The sequence below is a fragment of the Cololabis saira genome, chromosome 18 (assembly GCF_033807715.1).
Source record: "Cololabis saira isolate AMF1-May2022 chromosome 18, fColSai1.1, whole genome shotgun sequence".
NCBI lineage: Eukaryota > Metazoa > Chordata > Actinopteri > Beloniformes > Belonidae > Cololabis > Cololabis saira.
In genome coordinates this window covers 34,451,822-34,464,565 of record NC_084604.1, presented here as the reverse complement: position 1 = coordinate 34,464,565, position 12,744 = coordinate 34,451,822, and positions in this window count along the sequence as shown.

Sequence of the window (12,744 nt, the reverse complement as noted above, 5' to 3'; positions counted from 1 at the left end):
ATATGACTCTGTCCTTCACAGGATAAGTAACATGGATCACTGCAAAAACTCACAATCTTAACAAGAATATTTGTCTTATTTCTAGTTAAAATGTCTCATTTTAATAAAAAAATCTCATTACACTTAAAACAAGACTCATGACTGGAAAAAACAACAATTTTCACCTGTTTCAAGTAGATTTTCACTTGAAATAAGTAGAAAAATCTGCCAGTGGAACAAGATTTTTTTGCTTGTAATGAGAAGATAAATATTGTCCCACTGGCAGATTTTTCAACTAATTTGAAGTGAAAATGTACTTGAAACAGGTGAAAATTTTCAAATAAGTTATTTTTCTGGTGATGACTCTAAATGTTAAAATAGCAGTAAAACCACATTCATTGATGAAATGACATAAGGGATGGAAAAGAGGGATGGCAGTTTTACAGGGGGGATGATTTGGACTGTTTTTATTTCAGGGGGGGATGCCATCCCCCCTCATCCCCCCTCAACTCCAGTACTGATTGTAAGTTGAAGTTGATCGGCCATGAAGCAGGAACCGGATGCGGTGGGTTCCCGATGTTGACGAGGTCCGCTGGCAGAGGAAGTCTTTGGGAGGAACCTCATGGTCCATCTCCACTCTCCTGGTCTGCTCAGAGCTGCTGTGCCCCATGACTACAACGCATGACCTCTTCTTGTTTCCCACATTCCATGGCGGAAAGGTTTTATTTAATTATGTACCATTCTGGTGCTCATCCTACCGTGCGCAGTAAAACTGAGCGCTTAAACATCTTAAGGAATGGATGATGTAAAGCGGGGGAAAAAAAAGACGCTTTTTGTGCTGTCTGACTGTGGTCATGTGTTATAACAAAGACAGACATGTTAAGAATTTATGTTAAAGGAAAATAAGACCTCTAACTATTTAAGATATCTGGAATATTTAAAGCACTGTAATTATTTTGGGGATAATTTTACTTAAAAGACAGTTAAACAGGGGCGTCAATTGGGTATGAAGGTACGGCAGCCGCCACACCTTGGCTTCAAGGGAAAATGTAAATGTTTGTTTTTTAAATACATTTATGGAATTACTCTGTGTCTATTTGTATTGATTATTCTATTACTTAATACATATAGAATAACTACGAATGCAAATCAGAACAACATGATTGATTTCACTAGTTATTATTCACTGCAAAAACTCAAAATCTTAACAAGAATATTTGTCTTATTTCTAGTTAAAATGTCTCATTTTTAGTCAAAAGAAATCTTATTACATTTAAGACAAGACTCAAAAACAACCATTTTCACCTGTTTCAAGTAGATTTTCACTTAAAATAAGTAGAAAAATCTGCCAGTGGAACAAGATTTTTTTGTTTGTAATGAGAAGATAAATCTTGTTCCACTGGCAGATTTTTCTACTTATTTCAAGTGAAAATTTACTTGAAACAGGTGAAAATTGTCAAATAACAAGTTATTTTTCTGATGATGACTCTTGTTTTAAGTGTAATGAGATTTTTTGACTCAAAACGAGACATTTTAACTAGAAATAAGACAAATATTCCTGGTAAGATTTTGAGTTTTTGCAGTGAGCGAGACTGTATTTAAAAAAGTTCCAATTTTCTTGACCACACAGATAAGCTACATAAACTTCTGTGATGAGTATTTGCTGGACGTGTTGATTGATACTCTAGTTAAGTTCTGTGACTCCTAACCTTGCCATACCTTAGCTTCCACTGAATTGACGCCACTGCAGTTAAATTAGGAAAAAATGAACCTTAAGGGTGATATTCTCACCTGTAGTCTCACTTCATTGGTAGAAAGGGAAGGCAAGTTCATTTCCATAGCTCAATTAAACAACAAGGTGATTCAAAGTTCTTTACGGAGACATTAAAATATCATGATTGACATCATATAAAAGAAAGAAAAAAGAGGAATAGAGAAAAAAAATTGTTAAAATATGACCACGTTTTGAAACTCAAGCTTATAAGTAACAATGCAGATGTGGAACTTTATGCAAATCCAGCCGAGGACAGGTGTGGCTGAGCGTTTCAGCTCATTTGAAGGCTTTCTGGGATTTTGTTGTAGACATGTTGATGATAGAAGCTGAACACAGCTTCTTCACGCCTGGAACAAGTGAGAAATAACAACTCCAACTCTGGGAACTGATAAAAGAAAAGTGGATCCAGATGACCCGCGGGGTCTGGAAGGTTCACACTGGGCCAGCAGGTCACTGGTGGACTTAGGTCGTTAAAGGAGCCTTCTGTAAGAAATGGTCAAAACTGGTACTGCAGTCACTTTCCAAATATTGTTGAGCGGCGTGTACCCTCCCCCTCCTCCCCCCGACCAGAGGTTGCCAGGTAGGCTGCAGAATGCAGCAGGAACGTAGGCTGCCATGGCTGCGATAATTAGAGCCGAGCTGGCAACCCGGATGCCGAAACAATACTGACTTGGTGATTGGGAGATAGGTGGAGGGTGGAGCTTCAGAAACAATACTGACTTGGTGATTGGGAGATAGGTGGAGGGTGGAGCTTCAGAAACAATACTGACTTGGTGATTGGGAGATAGGTGGAGGGTGGAGCTTCAGAAACAATACTGACTTGGTGATTGGGAGATAGGTGGAGGGTGGAGCTTCAGAAACAATACTGACTTGGTGATTGGGAGATAGGTGGAGGGTGGAGCTTCAGAAACAATACTGACTTGGTGATTGGGAGATAGGTGGAGGGTGGAGCTTCAGGCCAAAACCAAAAATGACAACATAAACATCAGTTGAGGGCTGCAACTCCTCTTTTTAAACTGGAATATCCTGGCTTGAGTGCTGTTGTCAGTGACATAAGTATTTGAAATGAACATGATTTTTAAATGTCTGTTGACATATCGGGTTCATTTTATGATTCGTTTTATTATTGCTTTTACATACAGCTCCTTTAACTATTCAGAGCTGTAAAGACCGGCATCAGAACTTTAAAGTACTGTATATCCAGAGGTGGGTAGTAACGAGTTACATTTACTCCGTTACATTTACTTGAGGAGGTTTTGGGAAATTCTGTACTTTTAGGAGTAGTTTTGAATCACTATACTTTTTACTTTTACTTGAGTAGATTTGTGAAGAAGAAACTGTTCCTCTTACTCCGCTACATTAGGCTACGTTGAGCTGTTACTTTTCTTTTATCCCTTTTATCCGTGTACGCGTCAATCTCATGACATCACTGGGTGATTCTCTGGGAAAAATGTTTGTTTTTGCATGTTTTGTCATTTATACACAGACTCAAACACACACAGAGTTTCTATGAGTTCATGTTTGTTCTAGTTCTGCCTGGTTAAAAAAGAAAAGTACAAAGGCTTGAAATTTTGTGCTACTTGTGCTTAATTTATTTTTTATTCCGTTATTTTATTTATTTTATTATTTATTAAAGTACTTGAATTTACTTTAAGATTATTTTAATTTAAGCTATTTTAAATTTTTTAATTCATTTTAATTTATTTTATTATTTTATTGATTGAATTTGCCTGAAAATGATTATTTTGTACTTTTGTCTGTTTGTGTAAAAAAAATTAATCAGATGTTACTCAACACTTACTTAGTACTTGAGTAGTTTTTTCACCAAGTACTTTTTTACTTTTACTCAAGTAATTATTTGGATGACTACTTTTTACTTCAACTTGAGTCATATTATTCTGAAGTAACAGTACTTTTACTTGAGTAAAATGTTTGGCTACTCTCCCCACCTCTGTGTATATCCTCTGATGCACAAGCAGCCAGTGTAAAGAACTCAGGGCTGGACTGATGTTGGCAGTCCCAGTGTTTACCTCCACCTGTCTATATAGATGTCTCTGCTGGATATCTACTGTTCTCCTGTTCTGCAGTCCCCCCCTCTGAACACCTCAGTGTCTGCTGTCTACACCTGTATCAATCACATGTGCATAAAGCTCTTAGTTCTCCAGCTATCGGACAATTCATATTAATACATCTTTTATACCTTCGACAATATATCTGTGTCACTCCTCTCTCTGGTCTTCATTCTCTCTTTCCTATCTCCCTTTTCCTGCTCAACCTGGCTGGCCTCCGGCAGGATGGTCCCCCTTTATGATCCAGGTCCTGCTCAAGGTTTCTTCCATCACAAAGGGGAGTTTTCCTTCCCATTGTTTTGCTTAACCTTTGTCTGGTGTTAGCTTTCTGCTACCATCTCCGATGTTAACGGGTCGGTTTTGACCCGTGTTTTAAATTATCTCAAAAATACACTAAAAGCAATTATCCATCATCCAATTTTTTTCTCATCTCTTGGTTACATTGTTAGGCTTCCTTATCCATGAAAATATTGGTTTTAAAATTTTTGGTATGGGACTCTGGGCCTTTTTTTGTCAGTATAGCCCTGGATTTCAATTTTAAAAACTGGTAAAATGAGCCTCAAGAGAATCATATGAATAAATAAAAGGTTGTTGTGTTACCTGGCTATTACGGAGAGGTCTTAGAACACATATCTTAAATAAATTTGTTTCATTTATTTTTTAATTTTAATATAATTAACTATAGTAACATCTATGGTGTTATGGGTAAATTTCGACCCATTTACTTCAAGGAAATGGAAAAAAAGTAAAAGGTAACAATTTCAACCAGAGCATTTTATAATTTAGTGAAAAAAAAATGTTGGATATTATTTTGTTGAAATAAAGGTTCCTGACAAAGTCAAAAAGCCTTGATGCAATAAACGCATTTTTGTGGTAGTTTTATGAATTTAAAACCTAAAGACGGGTCGGTGGCGACCCTAACAACAGACCAAGGTTAAGGGTTTTCTCCCACTAGAAGTTTTTACCTGCCATTGTTTATGTAATAATTACTCTGGGTCATGCTCTAGGTCAGGGGTCAGCAACCCAAAATGTTGAAAGAGCCGTATTGGATCAAAAACACAAAAAACTAATATGTCTGTAAAAAAGTCGAAATGTCGAGAAAAAAGTCGAAATGTCAAGATTGATGTTGAAGTAAAATCTTGATAAAAAAGTCGAAATGTTGAGAAAAAACTCGAAATGTTGAGAAAAAACTCGAAATGTTGAGAAAAAAGTCAAAATTTAGAGAAAAAAGTCGAAATGTCAAGATTAATGTTGAAGTAAAATCTTGATAAAAAAGTCGAAATGTCGAGAAAAAAGTCGAAATGTTGAGAAAAAAGTCAAAATTTCGAGAAAAAAAATCAAAATGTCGAGATTAAAAAGGAAAGGCAAAAGGAAGAAAAAGAAAAAAAAGAAAAAACAGAAAAAAAGGAAAAAAAAGGTCAAACATTTTTGAAAGGGCTCCAGGGAGCCACTAGGGCGGCGTTAAAGAGCCGCATGCGGCTCTGGAGCCGCGGGTTGCCGACCCCTGCTCTAGGTGTATTGTGAAGGTGAATTGAATTTGGCAATCCTCCAAAAACTAGACATTTATTACAGGAATTTAGTGTATTAGTCAAAACAACAGCACTACTGGAAGAATCCTAACTTTGAATAAAATGTGCTACACTGTACGTCCACTGGTTTCTGAAAATGTTTTCGTTCCTTTTTGTTTATTTTACTAATTGTGCCATTTGACAAGTTGTATCTACCCAATTAAAGACTTATCAAAGACAATTCAGACACTGAAGACAGAAATATATCTCAACAAGGCACTGAAAGCACGCAGTAAACAAAAGCTGCAACACAAACATAATTAAAGCTGCAAGCAGCGATGAACGAGCCCTCGCACCCTTGTGCACGTTCAGGCTGCAGCTTGTATGACTTGCATGTACTGTAGATGTCTTTAGGTCTAGACATTTAACGGATGACACCAGCCACGACTCTCTATATCAAACCATTCAAAAGTTATGGCAGAAAGTAGGAACTATCAGATATCGACCAATCAGAAGAAGGGGCGGGGCTAATTTGCACCAATTAAGGTGAAGGACTCAAAACCATGTCTGATGACAAACCCCACCACTCTGTATGTCAAACCATTCAAAAGTTATGGCAGAAAATAGGAACGATCAAATATGGACCAATCAGAAGAAAGGGGGGGGGCGCGCTTTTTGGCGTCTAGCGTCGCCACGGTAACGCTTTTGAAAGAGAAAAGTAATGCGTGTGGTCGCAGGAGGGAGACGCACATTTTGATGTATAACACACCTGGGTGCACTTTACGGTTCGGGCCGCATTAACGGCCGAAGAAATGGCATGGCATGCGCCAAAATTACACGATTAATTCAAAACAGCCGACTTCCTGTTCGGTTTCGGCCATGGCGCCAAGAGACTTTTCTTTAAGTTGCGACATGATACAGGTGTGTACCGATTTTCGTGCATGTACGTCAAACCGTATTGTGGGGCTTGAGGCACAAAGTTTTCTAGGGGGCGCTGTTGAGCCATTAGGCCACGCCCATTAATGCAAACCATTAAATATCACATTTTTTGCCAGGCCTGGCTTGCATGCAAAATTTGGTGACTTTTGGGGCACGTTTAGGGGGGCAAAAAGGCCCTCATTTCGTCGGAAAAATAACGAGGGAAAAAAAACGAGAAAAAAAAAATGAGAAAAATTCCTACAGATACAATAGGGCCTTAATGAAGAGGATCAACCACCTTTGGTATGAAAGTCGGTGACAGTTTCAGTTAAACATTTAAAAAGGCACATCCATAATCAAAGCAATCTTTTCATGTTTTCCTGAACATTTGTACGAATATTGAAATGAATGAAAATATTTCCAGAACTTCTTCAAAGAACAACGCTCGTATTTAACTTGAATATATCCTCACTCCTTCCTCTTTGTTATACAACCCCATAACCCCACTTCTAAGGCACACACCCAGTGATGTATGTGTGAATAATAAGGTGTTAATTCTGGAGGTGTAGCCAACATGCTGTTCCTCCCCCTGAATGCACCCACATAAAGCTCTCGTTAGAAATGTCCATTCATTTCCTCTTTTTTTTTCTTTTTTCCTCTCCTCACAAGTGATTTGGTCTTTCCAGCCACAACCTCTGAAGGCTTTATTCAAGAAAAGTCAAAGCCTGGTCTCTCTCACACGTAAAAAGCTAGCGTGAACTTTCTCAAGTCCCAGTAGTTTCTGACGGGAGTCCATAAACGAGAGCGTGCGTGTTTGCGTGTTTACATCAGTTATCAGGGTTGCACAGTGTCACCTTTATGCCTCACTGCTTGCCGCAGCAACAAACTCGTGGCGTTCGTCCCAAACTCGTGATGAAATGGGCTGCTTTTGGAGCCCGAATTTTCCAGAATGTTGGAGTCGTTCTTTCTCACTGGTTTCAGCATGCGCTTTTTTTGCGCTTTTTCAGTTATAGACGTTTAGGTTTTTTTTTTTCTTTCCTTTCAACACCTTCTCTCTCTCTCTGTCACTGATGAATCCAGATAACACTTCTCGCTGGTTATTCTGGCTTTTCCCTCCCACTAACCCTCTCCCCCTTCTCAATCTTGGTCTTTGTGATAAGCAATATGTCAGTGTTCGCCCCTAGATAACTTTATTTTGACTTCTTGCGTGCCCCTATGCTCGTAGTGCGGGTGTGCGAGTGTGTATGTGTGTGTGTTGTGGAGATTGCTGACAGACGTGGACGACGGGGGAAACAGCAAACACAAAGAAAGGCTGATCAAGGGGTAAGAGGTACTTGAGGATGTGAGTGTGGTTGTTTATAGCGAGCGCTGCTCAGACTGCACCTCTTTTGATCCCCACCGCTCCACCCCAGTTAGCACCTCTGCACGCGAGGAAGTGTCACATAAAGAAATCGGCTGTCTAAACTTGATAATGAGACGCCTCGGACCTCTGGCTGAAATTGACGATTTGTCTGGACGGTTTTATAAAGCAGTGTCTCCCAACCTGGGGTCCGGGCCCCCCCCCTGGAGATCTCTGGGGGGGCGCAAAACTTTGTCTGCTTTGAAATTATGCAGTTGTAAAAATGATATTTGCAAATGAGTCATTCAAAAGACATTGTCAGGAATAATATTTCTTTTTTTTCCTTTTTCTGAAAAAACAACATGGTGCAAAAAAAACACCAATACATAACAACAAAAAATGAATAGATAAATGTAATAACAAAAAAACAAAAACAAATACAAAACAAAAAAAAACAAAAAAAAAGTAATGCCCATATTATTAAGTATAACAATGCAAAATTAAGAGCAAAAATAAATGAAAATAAAATCATAACCCCAGACATTACCCACCCACCCCCTGGATCCTAGCAGCTTTAAATCACATCAATGTGTTTATAATACAACTTTTAACATGGTATACTTAGTTTTCCTTTATCACACTAAGGACATAGAAATTATGTATAATGAATAGCTCACTATATCAAAATCTAAACATGAATGTCTTGAATATTTTTTGTGTTTTTTATACACTGGTGACAAACACAGGAAATGATTTTATTCCTTATTATTATATCATTACTCAACATTTAATCTACTCTGACAGGTTGTTAAAGGAAAAATGTTAAAAAATGTTGGTCTCATATTAAAAGAAACATTTTTCAGAAATATTTGTATGTCCTTTTATGTCCTTTTGTGCGTATTTTATACATTGGTGACATTGGAGAAAAACAAAGTCATATGTATACAGAGTAAACCAAAGAGAAATGTATCAAAAAAACATAATAAATGTTCATTTTTTCAATTAAAGACTATTTTGGTGCTAGTACGTACGGGTCGGGGGGCCTGGCTGGTCTGACACAAGTAGGGGGGGAAACAAGGAAAAAAGGTTGGGAACCACTGTTATAAAGCACAAATGTAGATGAGTAAACTTTCCACGCTTCCTTGTATTTTGAGCTTCTTATTCAAGTTTTAAAGATTTATTTCCAACAAAAAAAAAAACATCACAGAATAAAAACAACAAAAAGCATAGGCTACAGCACAGCTAAATATATTACCCACAAGCCATCTGCCCCATGTGTACGCCTTTTGGATGAACGCGTGCGCTCCACATCAATGCGCATTGATGTACTCTCCTGGCAAAGGAGACTTTGTATTTTATTAGTTTCCGTCTTGGCATCTGTTACATGTTTGCTAGCATTATATTTAGCATTTACATCCCTATGTCTGAAATTAGCCTGGCCACGATGGAGCTAATTCTGGGTAATATATGCTAAAATAAGGTCCACATAAAACACATTCTCTGGTTTCCGCTCGCCTGGCTCTCTCTGATCACCCTGCTGTAACCTGCTAATCACAAGCAGCACGGCAGAGCGCTGGTCCCAGCCCACTGTGTTTAGTGTTTACAAGGCTTAAATGTGTCCCCGTTTAGACTTGCTGCCCGAGAGAGACATCAGATGCAAACACACACATAAACACCCACACACACATATGCATCCTCTTTTTTTTGTTTTTAAGCATATGTATCCATGCACGCAGCCCACTCGGATCCAACAGTTCTGTAGCTGGATTTACGATGAGTCAGAGCAGGTCAACAGACTGCAGCTTGAGAGGCTGAAAGAGATTTACAGCTTAATGTTTTTGTCTTACTTGGTTCTTGTTTGTAATCTGTTAAAACTATATCTAAGCATTTAACCTGAGAAGCATCATCAAACTTAGATAATGCTGCAAAAAGCATGACTGGATCTTGATAAGCTGCTGCATCATAGTTTGCTGTGACTGTTGACTGAAAAGGTTGCAGAGCAAATATTTTATGAAGGATATAAAAATGTTCTCTGCAGTATTTACTCTGTATTTTTGTTTTGTGGACAAACTGAGTGCTCCGGAGGCACAGGCTATTAGTTTGATCAGCTTAAACTGTTTGCACGACATGAGTGAAGGCTCCCGTGGGAGGTGTGTGTGCTGGAGTTGACATGATCAGTGGACTAACAAGCTGACACTTGCCACATTAACCAGATAAATTATGGGCCCTCCTTCTTTTCTGTAACACAACCTTTACCAAATGGCAAAAGTTAGACTTGTTCGCCTCAGATCCTCTGCAAAAGTCTGCACGTTCTCTTCTCCTCGCTTCTCCTCTGCGGGCCCTGTTGGCGTTACAGAGCGTGAAGCCTATAGCAGTCGAGGGAGTCGTAGCCATGCTCCTAAATTAAATACTACCCTCCAAGGAAAAGAATGCTCCTGACCACACACACATGTGTGTGTATGAGACGTTATAAGACATACTATGTACATTCACACACATTCACATGTATGCAGATAGGGAGGTGAAGTCCAACACCCATTCACACCCATGCAGACTCTTCTGTTGTTTATGTTGGTGGAAGTCCACTGGATTTATCTGTTAACACTCAGAGGCCAGTTTGTGAGGGATCACAACACACTGGAATTATGGAAGATGGGGGCAAAGGTCAAGGCCAGGAATAAAATACGTTGTGTTTTGTGTGGGTTTGGAGGAATGCTGAAATGGTCCGGTCAGGGAGGGCTCCCTGCACGGACCATCAGGCATGTGATGGAAGGTGTTCGCGAGGAATTTTGATTAGCGCTGGGTGAAAACAAATGAGAGTCGGGGAGATGGAGGAGCAGGCGAGGGGAGAGCGTCAACAACGCGGGGACTGCTTCGGCTTCGTCGTCAAGAGCTCCACAGGGTGGTAAAGGTTGAGTTTCGTGGACTCCCAAGGCCAAGGACCAAGTTAGTCTTTAGGTTTATGCATTGCTGATTGTAGTTTGAGTCAGTGGGAGGAAAAGCAGCTACGATCGGTTGTTGCGTTGTTGGGAAGTAGCGCTTCAGTGGCACTTCAGCAGCTCCTCTCTCCACCGTTTTGTTACATTTTTATCAACGGCTAACGCTGCTTCCAACCGGTACCATCAAACTAATTTCTAACTAAGTAAATAAAGCTTGTTTCATGAAAATTATTCTTACACCGTGTCCACACTGCATGCGACGCGAGCGAGCGTCAGCGTCAAAAACAATTCCATTGCTTTATTTTTTATTGCACTGTCTATACTGGTTGCGCGCGATGCGGCGCGATGCGGCGCGATGCGGCGCGCCGTTTTGAGCTGGACTTTTGTCGCACGCCTTGCTTCTATTTTCTTCCTGTCGCTCGCGTTGAAAGCCGGTTGAAAGTTGAAAAAAAAAGTTGAAAGCGCTGTAGGAAACAGTCATTTCAATACAAGAACCTCAATAAAGTGGCAGCTGCTGGAGGGAGATCGCCAGGGAGCTGGGATGTTCTGATAAGATTATAAGAATCTTATCTTAATCTTATTATGGCTTAATTTGTGCCGGATCCTGCCGGATTTCTCGTGTCCTCTGCTTTTTCCCCACATCCCAGTAATGATCTGACATGCTGACATGTTTGCTGCATTTAACACCACACGCCGGTCACTCCACGCTGTTCGCTGTTTGATTGCGCCACCGTTCGGTTTTTTCCCCACTTATTCCACCGAATAATCAGCTTGTTTTCTGTTTAGAAAGTACAAACGTAGGAAGATTACAAGTAATCACCCATCTTTTACTTGTCTCTTTACTCTTTTAGGAGTAATTTTAGGAGTTTCTTTCAGTAGCGCACGGGCGGGTGAATAAAGGCTGATTTATGGTTCCGCCTAAAATCGACGGCGTAGCCTACGGCGTAGGGTACGCGGCGACGCGCACCGTTCGGTGAGTGCGCCGCGTACCCTACGCCGTAAGGTCTGCGTTGGTGTAACGCGGAACCATAAATCAGCCTTTTAAAAGGCGAGTCTCAGCTGTCAATCAAAAGAACGAGGTAGAACGTGGGGCCGATAACGCGTTCAGTGTGGACAGAGCGCGTCCGATTCCATGCAGTGCGACGCGACAGTCGGACGCTCGCATGCAGTTAGGACAGGCTGTTACTTTTTGTGTAATTGCTAGACTATTTTACTAGTTTTGAGGATCGTCATCAAGAAAATGTTTCTTACCCCATTGGCAGAGATATACAAGACAGTTTGCCTAGATTTAGGGACATTAGGCTTATTCCTAGCGGGAATGTTTTTGCAGTGTAGATTTGTTTTTAGTTAAATCAACATGCCAAAACATATTTATTTTCTTTTTCTGAGAATCACACGGCACAAGCAAACCAATGAAGACTTATTTTATGTTTTCTCTCCATTTTTCTGCTTTAAAACCAAAACTGAATAATAAAAAAAAAGACGGGAGGGCTCCCTTTACTCATTTTGTTTAAAAACAAGATGGGAAAGGGGAAAACAAAGGTTATTTGTTCTGTGTGATGGAATGCTGGGAAAGCAAGGAGGCATCCGCCCACATGAGTTCTGTGTGTTGTACTGTGGTGTAAAAATGACCCATTTTGTTTCGTCAAACCCACCATTCCCAATTACTGGACTTATTGGGATTATGATTCCTTTTATGAAGTTTGCACTCTACAGAGTCTTTTTCACTGTAATAATTGGGTGATGCACACCAAAGTGCTAAAGAGGGCTTTCCTTTACCCTTTACCCCCACAAAGTTCTCCAATACAGTCAATATAAGGCTGGAGTGCTGCCATCACAGGCATTTTTCTTTTTCCTTTTCCAGACAAGATTTGACACCTCGTGCTTGTGGTCTGGGTGGTTTTACTAACATTTGCGGGAGATGAATGGAGCTTTTTTTTCCGCATCCCTCTATCATCTATACCCGCTTCTTCCTATTCAGGGTTACGGAGATTTGGCCTCTTCCAGCTGTTCTCAGCCAGGTCGCCGGTTCATCGCAGTTTTTCCAATGTCATGTCTTGTATAGATAAACAGGCAGATCAATACAATTTATGAGTTTTTCTGTTGTCCTGCTGTTTCCTCATTTGGTCAAAGAACAGAAAAATTTGACAAAACAGAAAAAAAAACAGATAAAGAACAATAAACTGATTGCCAAGAGATGGTTTCCTTGGTAGGAAGT